Raw genomic sequence first — 9,036 nt, 5'->3', positions numbered from 1 at the left:
TTCCGCGCGCTCTCTGTTGTCGCGTTTGTTTTGCAACGCATGCGTATGATTTTTCAAAGCTTCGATGAAAATTAGCTGGCTGACGCAAATTGGATCGGGGTTTTGAAGGCGCGCGCGCTCCTGATTAATGAAAATTCAGCGCGGAACTCGCTCTCGAGGACGAACTTAATTTTCACTCGGAAAAGCGATACGTATACAGCGGATAATAATTTTCTCGATGTAATCGTGTTTTTTCTCCCTATTCCGATACCGCGCCTAAGAGAAACGGTAAAAAGCGCGAGATATTGACGAACAGCTATATGCGTATACGTATACGATTCGTATGCGTAATATTTCAGTACGCGCAAACAAAGTTCCAATTCGAAATTCTCCGAGCCCTTGCGCGACTATTCGATTATTCGTTGGCGATAATCCGCGCGTGCGAGGTCGGTTTCCGAAATTTCTCCGGGGCGGGATTTCGAGGCCGTGGTCAGACTGTATGCCAAGACGATTTCCGTTGGCGAATTGCTTTGGCAGCCTATCTTTTATGGACGGGAACAGAGTTTTTACCGTTTGGACGCTTTTAAAGCTTCGCGCGCTTTAGTCTTTTATTTCTCGGGAAGCGAGAGAGAGAGAGAGAGAGAGAGAGAGAGAGAGAGAGAGAGAGAGAGAGAGAGAGAGAGAGAGAGAGAGAGACAGTTTTTCGGTCCAGCGCGGAAGCGGCTGTGCTCCGGTTTTTCGAAATTGGAAAGAATGTTGTGTCGGAAGTACAGAATGGAAATGAAAGTGGAATGAGGAGAGAGAGAGAGAGAGAGAGAGAGAGAGAGAGAGAGAGAGAGAAAAGCGAAAAGTTTTGTCCAACGCTCGCGGCAAGTTGGGTAATAATTGAATTTCTGATGAGGAGACTTTGTAGTCGGTAGCTTGTGTTTTGGACTTTTTTTTCAACTTTATAAAGAAGACGCGCTGTCGGGACGGAAACAATAATTATGTCACGGTTTTTGCTCAAAGGATTATTGATTTTACGGGTCTGTAATTTTTTTTTTGTATTATACGTTGATTCGGTTTCTCAGTGTCGAATAAATAAAAAATTATAATATTTCGCGCTAGAAGCCGGAGAGTAAATATTTGCGCGGAATACTGATGCAAATAGGAGACGTGGCTGGATGCAAAACGGGAGGAGAAATGCAATAGCGAATAATTGCGTATGCGAAACTGCGCCACGCACGGCAAATGAGAAAACAACACGGAAGTAGATTCTTCGAATTTTCCGAACACGTCTCTCGATTTTCTTTTCCAATTTCTCCGTTGTCTCTACTATTTACGGGTGAAAATATGGCGGATATGCATAATCTCTTATTTTTGCTTTTATTTCTGCGCGGCGAATGTGAAACATTTTGCTCGCTGGTGTATATTATCCGTTTGTTCTTGCGGGGATAAACTTGTTTCAAGATTCGGATCGGTAGACATTTTTGTGCTAAGTTTGTCTTAAAAAATGGGCAAGTTGTAAGCCGGAAACCTGAATTTTGAATGGTTTCGTTGTTCAGTCATAAAGTTCCGGATGAAGTTACGTTGTAGAGTTTACTTCGTAGCAGAATTCACCCAAATTTCCACAGAAATCAAGTTCTCAAAATCTTCATCTAATTGCTTAACACAAAAGTCATGAAAAAAAATAAATACTCTTAACACTACACCTTTCAATGTACTCGGAGCGTTTGACGGACGAAAATCCTGTTCACTCCTGGCACCAACACATACTCTCCTCTTCGTCGAGATTGTTACAAGAACTTTGATACTTACCGAAACCAAGAAAACTTTTGTACATCCCATCCTCGTGAATCCAGTCTTTTCGTTCCCTCGTTTGAACACTTCCTGAAAAATCGATTCTCCGAACTCATCATACGCTACACATTTTCAAAGCGAGCGTCCTATAGAAAAGTGAGGCATAACGGAAAATGTTGTCAAAGGACTTTTCGACGTGTATAACTAATTGAAAATTCTCCGACGGACTTTTGAACTGCTTCTCCCCTCGCATACCACAATTCGTGCAAATACATTCCTCTATGGAAAGAAATGCGCGGGAAATTTGAATCCTAACGAACCCAAGCATGAGTGAATGCCAAAAAAAAAGAGAGAGAGAGAGAGAGAGAGAGAGAGAGAGAGAGAGAGACTCAAACCGTATGCATTTTTCCATATAACAACCGCATCATCGCCAACAGGCAGCCGCCAACGCAGCATACGACACAATCCGCGTCGTTAGCCATCCGTCCTCTCTCTCTCTCTCTCTCTCTCTCTCTCTCTCTCTCTCTCTCTCTCTCTCTCTCTCTCTCTCTCTCTCTCTTCCTCTAATACACGCATCTCCCCCCTGCACACAATACACACGGACACAATTACGCTAATCTAACATTCATCGCGCTGCAAGCGAGCTGGCGAATCGGTCAGTCGCGGCATAGTGTGTCGTACAGTCTCGCTCACGCATCATGCACACCCATACACACGCTTCGTCCATACATAGGCTCACTCGTTTGCTCGCTCGCGCGCGCGCAGCCGACAAGGCGCTTGCGCGCCCTCCTCTCTCCTGCTGCCGCTCGCGCGCGCACTGTGTTCTCCGGGTCAACGGCAAAGTTCTCGCGCGACAGTCTAGTCGCAAGTCTTGCGCCGTCGTATATACACGCGCGCGCGCGCGCTCTCTCGCATCTAGTACCGGCGTTCGCCAGTAGTAACGGACGGGCTCGGATCGGCCCGCGCGATACAGCCCTCTTTTCTCTCTCCGTTTGTTTATCCCGGGAGAAGTGAGTGTATGTGCACACGAACTGTCGGACAGCCGTCGCTATTCGATCTTTCTTTTCATCTTGTGCGTTTGGGTATATAGTACAAAAGAGAGGAAGACTCCGCACACAATCGAGAGAAAGAGGCGAGTAAAAGTGGAACAGTGATGCTGTAATGCAATGCGGTATTCTACGTGCGTTGCCGAGACGCGGGGAATCGACATGATTTCCGACTGTCCGCCTTGAGCGGAAGAGGATTTATTCTCAGACGTGTCTACGTACGGTCCCTCGTGTGACGGAGTTTGACGCTGAAAAAAAAAAAAAAATAGTGCTCTTGACTGGTGCAGCAACAGCAACAGCAGCCGGCGGCGGAAGGACGGTGCGACGCACCGACGATGGATTGCGCTCGCTGGGCCTCCACAAGAGGTACGTGTCTGTCTGTCGGTCGGTGTGAGCGAGCGAGAGAAGTATACGGTGTCGTTACTCTGCCGAAAGGAAATTAGAACGCGATGGGGTCGCTCGCTGCCTCGGCTGATGAGTAATGGACTGCACTGTGGGATTAGTTGGAGGCGCGCAGTTTATTTTTTCGCTTTTTTACCCTTCCGGAGAGCTTGCGGGACGATGATGCCGCTGTTCTGTTGCGTTTTGTCGAATCGAAGCGCGGGTGACGCGGCTGTGTTTGCTCTTCAATCCTTCGATTGCGCGAAATCGAGCAAACACGATCGTTATCTCGAAATTGACTTGACTCGCCAATTCGCCCGCGAGGACTCGAACGCGCTGTTATATTGATTGCAACAGGTATTTCCCAGTTTTCCTCGAAAGTATCACACGTGCACTGTAGCGCTTTTTGCTTCGTCGGCCAGTCACATAAGGAAATATCATAAATTCAAAGATATACGATATTTTGGAGAGACGCCGAGTTTTTTAATTAAAACGAAAGACCGTAAAAGTCCCGTAACGATAATCCCACACATTTTATTCGTTATCTGCTCGCTTTGAGCTTTTACGAGCCACTGCGTAATTCATCACCACAGCGAGGGGGCGAAGAAATTTTAGTTACACCTTTGAAACGCAAACACGTTCGTACGTTTCACGCTTTCATTCACAAAATCATTAGCGCTTGTTTGCGAATGAATATAAATCGGCCGCGATTGTTTACGTTTCGAGTCGCAAAGCTCATCGGCGAGTGCACAGCAGCTTTAAAACCAGTTCGCGCTTCGAAGTGTCAGAGATCGGCTCACGTCGTCATTAAAAAAAGGGGTTGGGTACGTCCCCCCCCCCCCCCCCCAACAAAAGTCGAAAAGTGTCCTCATCGCCAAAGGGTAAATAAAAAAAAAAGAGCACACTTCAAACGCTCGAGAACCGAGTGTGGATCGTGTTTTTCGATGAGTATGTGGGCGCAGCAGTAGCGTTTATTTACACAACTGGTGGAAATCGTACGAGCGCTGTACACACGAATTCTTCTCGCTTTGTTGCATCGACCATTCGAAAGCTCGGTGTATGGAATATATTGCTTGGTGTGTGTATTCTTCATACACGGGAGCTGCTCGATCGCGTTATTTTTAGACTTTCACTGCTCGACGACTGGCACACATGATGAAATTATCATCACAATTGAATTCTATAGATACAGAAAGGTGACGGTAGCAAGTTTCACGCCGATAATATCTAGAGCACTTTTCTAATTAATGTCTCGAGTGGGCGGCCGACTTTTGGGCGTTATCGAAGCGAACTTTGGAGTTCCCCGGGGACCTCTTGAAATTTGAATTTCGCGCGAGCGAGCCCACTGAGTTCTCGGAGAGAAAAAAAAATCGTTTACAGGTATACAAAACGTTTTTATGTAAATCCAGGCTGTTCGATGTATATTTTATGAATCCTTCGGAAACGTATATCGAATGCTGCGCGTATTATGTATTATGCATATAGAAGCCAATATCCCATACATGTGTAAGCTCTCGGCGCGAGTTACAAAGTTTATTCAATTTGGCGCGTTTTCTGATTTCCTTCTTCTTATAAATATTTATTCGAAATTACGAAAGGAAAAAAGCTTCGCGACTTTTCCCGCACGTCGGAAGAATCATCGTCGTCATCTGGAACGTAATTTCGACATCTTACAGACCTTACAGTAGCTGACCTTAAAACACGAGCGACACACGTTCCTTCGGCTTCTCTTTTTCCTGTCCCTCTGTTTTCACAGCCGCGATTGAAGTGCTTTGTTTATTTTTCACCCGCGCATGTGCGCCAGCAGCGTTTTGTCCTCAATCGAAAAATTCCAGTAGACGCGCAATCATCGCCGCTTTAATTATGTATCTTATCGAGCCGCTGTCTTCGATAAGCGAGGCACACTCGAATTTCGAGCTGATGAGACACTTTTTTCGCCGATGATGATATGGCGGAAGAGAGACGGATTAATTCCCATCGACACTTTTTGATAAAAGGTATTATATAGGTGTGCGAATCTTCTTAGCGTTCATTAAGACAGAGGGGGGGGGGTGAGGGAAAAAATGTTCTCCCTCCGGCACTTGGCCGACGCGTAACTCGCTTATACACACGAGAGGCAAGAGAAAGGGAGGATGATGTCGCTGCTGGTGTGGAGAAAAAAGTTTAATTGCTCTCGGGGCGTCAGGCTTAATCCGGCATCGAATCGCTCACGGGCTAGCGCCTCACGCTCTACTCGGGGATATAGTGCAGCTCTCTCCCTTCTATCTCTGCCGCTTGCTCTTTCTCCTCCTGTTATATTACTGGGCGTTTTTCGCAGCGGCGGCGGCTACCTAACTTAATTTCTTTTTCTTCCATTTCGCCCGAGGACGAGGAATTTTCGCGTCGGCTGCTTTTTGAGCACTCTCGTTAAGCGACCGAGATCTTCAGCGAGCTTTTCTCAAAAAGTCACCTCGGAATCGTCCAGGAAAAGCTTTCGAGCTTCATTGAAGATTTCGGTGGACTTTTAGCATCAAGCGTGACGCTTTTGATAATTCACGTTCTATAAAGCTCGCTCGTGCTTTTTCACGAAATTTAAAAAGTTCGAAATCGTGTGCTTGAACGAAATGTCTTTTTTGTTTAAACGAAGCGCGATTTCAAAGATCCAGCTTCTTTTCTCACTTTAGTTATTCTTGAGGTCGTGAGATGCAGCAGCTGCAGAAAAAGGGCACTCGGCACTCGAGTCGCGTTCGCGAGGCACAGCTTTGCCGACGACTTCTCTTGTTTTCTTTTTTTACCGCAGTTACTTTCGAGCCGTTATTTGAGTGTACTTTAGGCAGCTGTCGCATAAAGATGCTTTGGTTCTATTTTAAATGCAACAAACAACAGAAGGACTGAAAAAAGCTCTCGTCGTTCTTTTCCGGAGCTTACTTTTGAATAAGGCACTGCGGGCTGATTAGTTTCCGGTAATTATATTTTTTATCTCTGGAGGAATATAAAGCTCTTGGGAAAATCAGAAATTCAATCGCGAGATGCATCAAAGGGAAACTGGATATACCCTTTTCGCCCTTCTCTCGTCTCGTTAGGGGATATCGATTTTTCACTTTGAATTATTTAGTCGTCGAGGCGAACGGCTCTTCGATAGCTTATTCTTTTTCGGAAATTTTCCTTCGCCGATGAGTAACGACGAAGAGTTGCTTGGCTTTTTAAATCTCTGTTTACTTCTTTGTCTGCGAATGCTTCAGTCGTATTCTGAAATTACTTCGGAATCCAGGTTATGTAATTGCATATGATTATAATGACTTCTTAGGCAGTTGTAGCATGAGCGGCCTGAGTATCAGGCTTAACAGAGCTGTTATAGCATTGTTGACACACCACTATATCTGCACTCGTGTGCAGATTTAGATTAGGATAACAAGAAAGGGCCTGTGCGCCACCTTGCGTCACTAGCCTGGTACTGCAGATCTGATCGAAGCTGTAAGCTTAAAACTGCTTCATTTTACTACTATTACGACACGCGTCGGATCCTTTTTTTCTTCCCGTAAAAGAACATCTTCAGCGCAGTCGACTGCTATCATAGAAAGTCGAGCATTTCGCGCTTTCGAAATAATCGAGTTTAAGCGTTCCCGACGTACGAGTGTGGATCGAAGTGAGAGCAAAGATCGGCGGACAAGTTGTTCCAGCGCGACATGCAAAATGTCGCGTAGGCCTCGTGGTATGTGTAGCCACTTGAATACTTGAGTATTTTTCTCTCCCTCGGGTGGATACACCCGGTAATTGGAGAGACCGCGGGGCGAGGAAAAGCCGAGATTTTCTGCGCGGACGTGATTAGGCTAAAACAAGCGAAGCTTGTTGGGAGCATGTTGTCCGGATCGACTGCCATGAAGTGAAATCATGGAGTCGTTGCTCTGCGCTTCGGTCGAGCGGGCGTGCGGATAGGAGTTTCAGTTATTGTTAGATTTATGGTTGACAACGAGTTGGCGCGCGTTTAAGCTAAGATATTTTTTATGTATGCGCTCTGTTCCTGGCGTAGGTTTTTCTCTCAAGAGTTTTTTCCTGGGTCGAGTGAAAGCCTGAGTGAATGCGGGAACAGAGCAGGGACGAAATGTGAAGACGGCTACGACTGCGGAGCACGTGCGCGTTCGGGAAGAGAGGGTCTTTGTTCGTGGCAAGGCGTTTACGGCCCAGCGCTGCGCATGGCGCTGGGTCAGGTTCCGAGCGGCGAGAGCGCGCGCGTCACCGTGTTTACTCAGCGCCGGACGCGGAGTCGGGTCCGATTTTTGTATAGCTTTTCGCGGAGGGAAAATTTCGAGATTTAAATGCATCGGCATCTGGCGATTCAAACCGGCGGACGAGACCCGGGAAGGGGAACTCGAGTTTTGGGGACGTTGCGGGGGCGAGCGTCGCCCTGTGTGCTCTACGGGGTCAGTCTAAATCGCGACACGGAGCTGAGAGCTTCGTCTTGTAGTTTTTGTAAAAATATAGTTTTTGCATTTTCTAATTAAATACTTACGAGTTTTATTTTACTTTGCGTTTTAATTGTATACGTTTTTATCCCTTTATTATTTTCAGTCTAATCGATTTTAGCTTGATTTCATTTTTTTATAGTTTAAATAAATTTAGTCATTTTTTATTAGAGGCGCGAACTCCGAGCGCGTCACTGCTCCGGTGAGCAGCCACATTAAGAGTTGAGTTTAAAATACGAGCTTCTGCGGAAGTTTAATGAACTTCATTATTCCGAAAACGAAGCAATAAATCTTTCAGTTGGCTCGCAGATTATAGACTATTTACTCAATTATACAGCTTAGAGAAACGGCGAAGTATGCTCTCGAATTTTCATCGCTCTGTACTTAAGTAAGAGTTTCAAGCGAATTTTCGCGAAATAAAGATAATTCGACACATTCATTCGAAGAGAAAAAGCTCTCCGAAACTAAGTTTATCCAATGATGAATTCTGCTGAGCTTGTGAATTTTCGTAGATACAGCTTAAAGTACTTTTTTACACTCGCTATTACCTGTCTATCGCATTAGTCGCTCTCCTACAGTACTGAAATCCAAAACTTTCGAACGTATCGTCCAAAGTTCGCTAATATAGAGCATTAACCCCTGTATAAACTATCGCGTCAATCTGTACTTCCGCATTTTATAGTAAAACTTCGTACGGATATTACTCCTGATTACGAATTTAATATTATCCGCTTATACGCATTGAAAACTTTTTAACAATTGGAAAATCTTGCTCAGATCTTCGTAACGATCTTCTCTATATAAAAATGCAGATGAGCGCACGACTCTTTGGAATCGAATAAATCAGCCGGTAGGTATACGCTCGCACGCAGCACTGTGACAAAAAGGCTCTGCGCGGTAAGCCGTTTTATCGCAACACAGAAGGAAATTCTCCCCCAGCTCGTGACGAGATAGTACATGGACTTCGCGTCCGCCCAGTAACTTCAAAAGTTTTCCCGTTCAAATCTCTGGATGAAACTGGGAAGTGAAAAAAAGAAGGTAGAAAGAGAGAAAGAGTTCCGACAAGGGAAAACGCGCGAATCCCAGCCCCGACAAATCCACGAATTAATCATGTCGCTCGGGCTTCGCGGTTGTAGCGATTCAAAGGAGGATATATCAGTGGATATTCCGAATGAGGTGTTCTTTTAGATACTGAAATTCTCTTTGCTCGTTTGGCACACGCGGTTTACAAGTGTGTAAAAGTGAAACAAAAAAAAAAAATTGCACGCGAGCCTTGTAGAATTAATGTATCTTGGCAACAATCTGAATACGATTATCCGGGCGTAAAGCATTGATTAAGCGTGTGCAAGGAGTGATTCAATCGAGTGTGTTTTGTTTTCTTTTTTCGTGCAATCTTATAGTGTGAAAAA

General features: G+C 45.3%; 1 protein-coding gene across 1 annotated transcript in view; it reads left to right on the top strand.

Moving 5' to 3' along the window:
- The first annotated feature begins 2,605 nt into the window (after window positions 1–2,605).
- LOC100122665 (5-hydroxytryptamine receptor 1) overlaps window positions 2,606–9,036 on the top strand; it is a 128,018-nt gene continuing 121,587 nt past the window's right edge. The window contains exon 1 of the mRNA XM_001606225.6: window positions 2,606–3,170. The gene's annotated coding sequence lies outside the window, so the exon portion shown is untranslated. The remainder of the gene's footprint in view (window positions 3,171–9,036) is intronic.

This window comes from Nasonia vitripennis, chromosome 1 (assembly GCF_009193385.2).
Source record: "Nasonia vitripennis strain AsymCx chromosome 1, Nvit_psr_1.1, whole genome shotgun sequence".
Classification (NCBI taxonomy): Eukaryota; Metazoa; Arthropoda; class Insecta; order Hymenoptera; family Pteromalidae; genus Nasonia; species Nasonia vitripennis.
The sequence above is the reverse complement of the archived record's forward strand: the minus strand, read 5'-3'. Positions and strand labels throughout refer to the sequence as shown.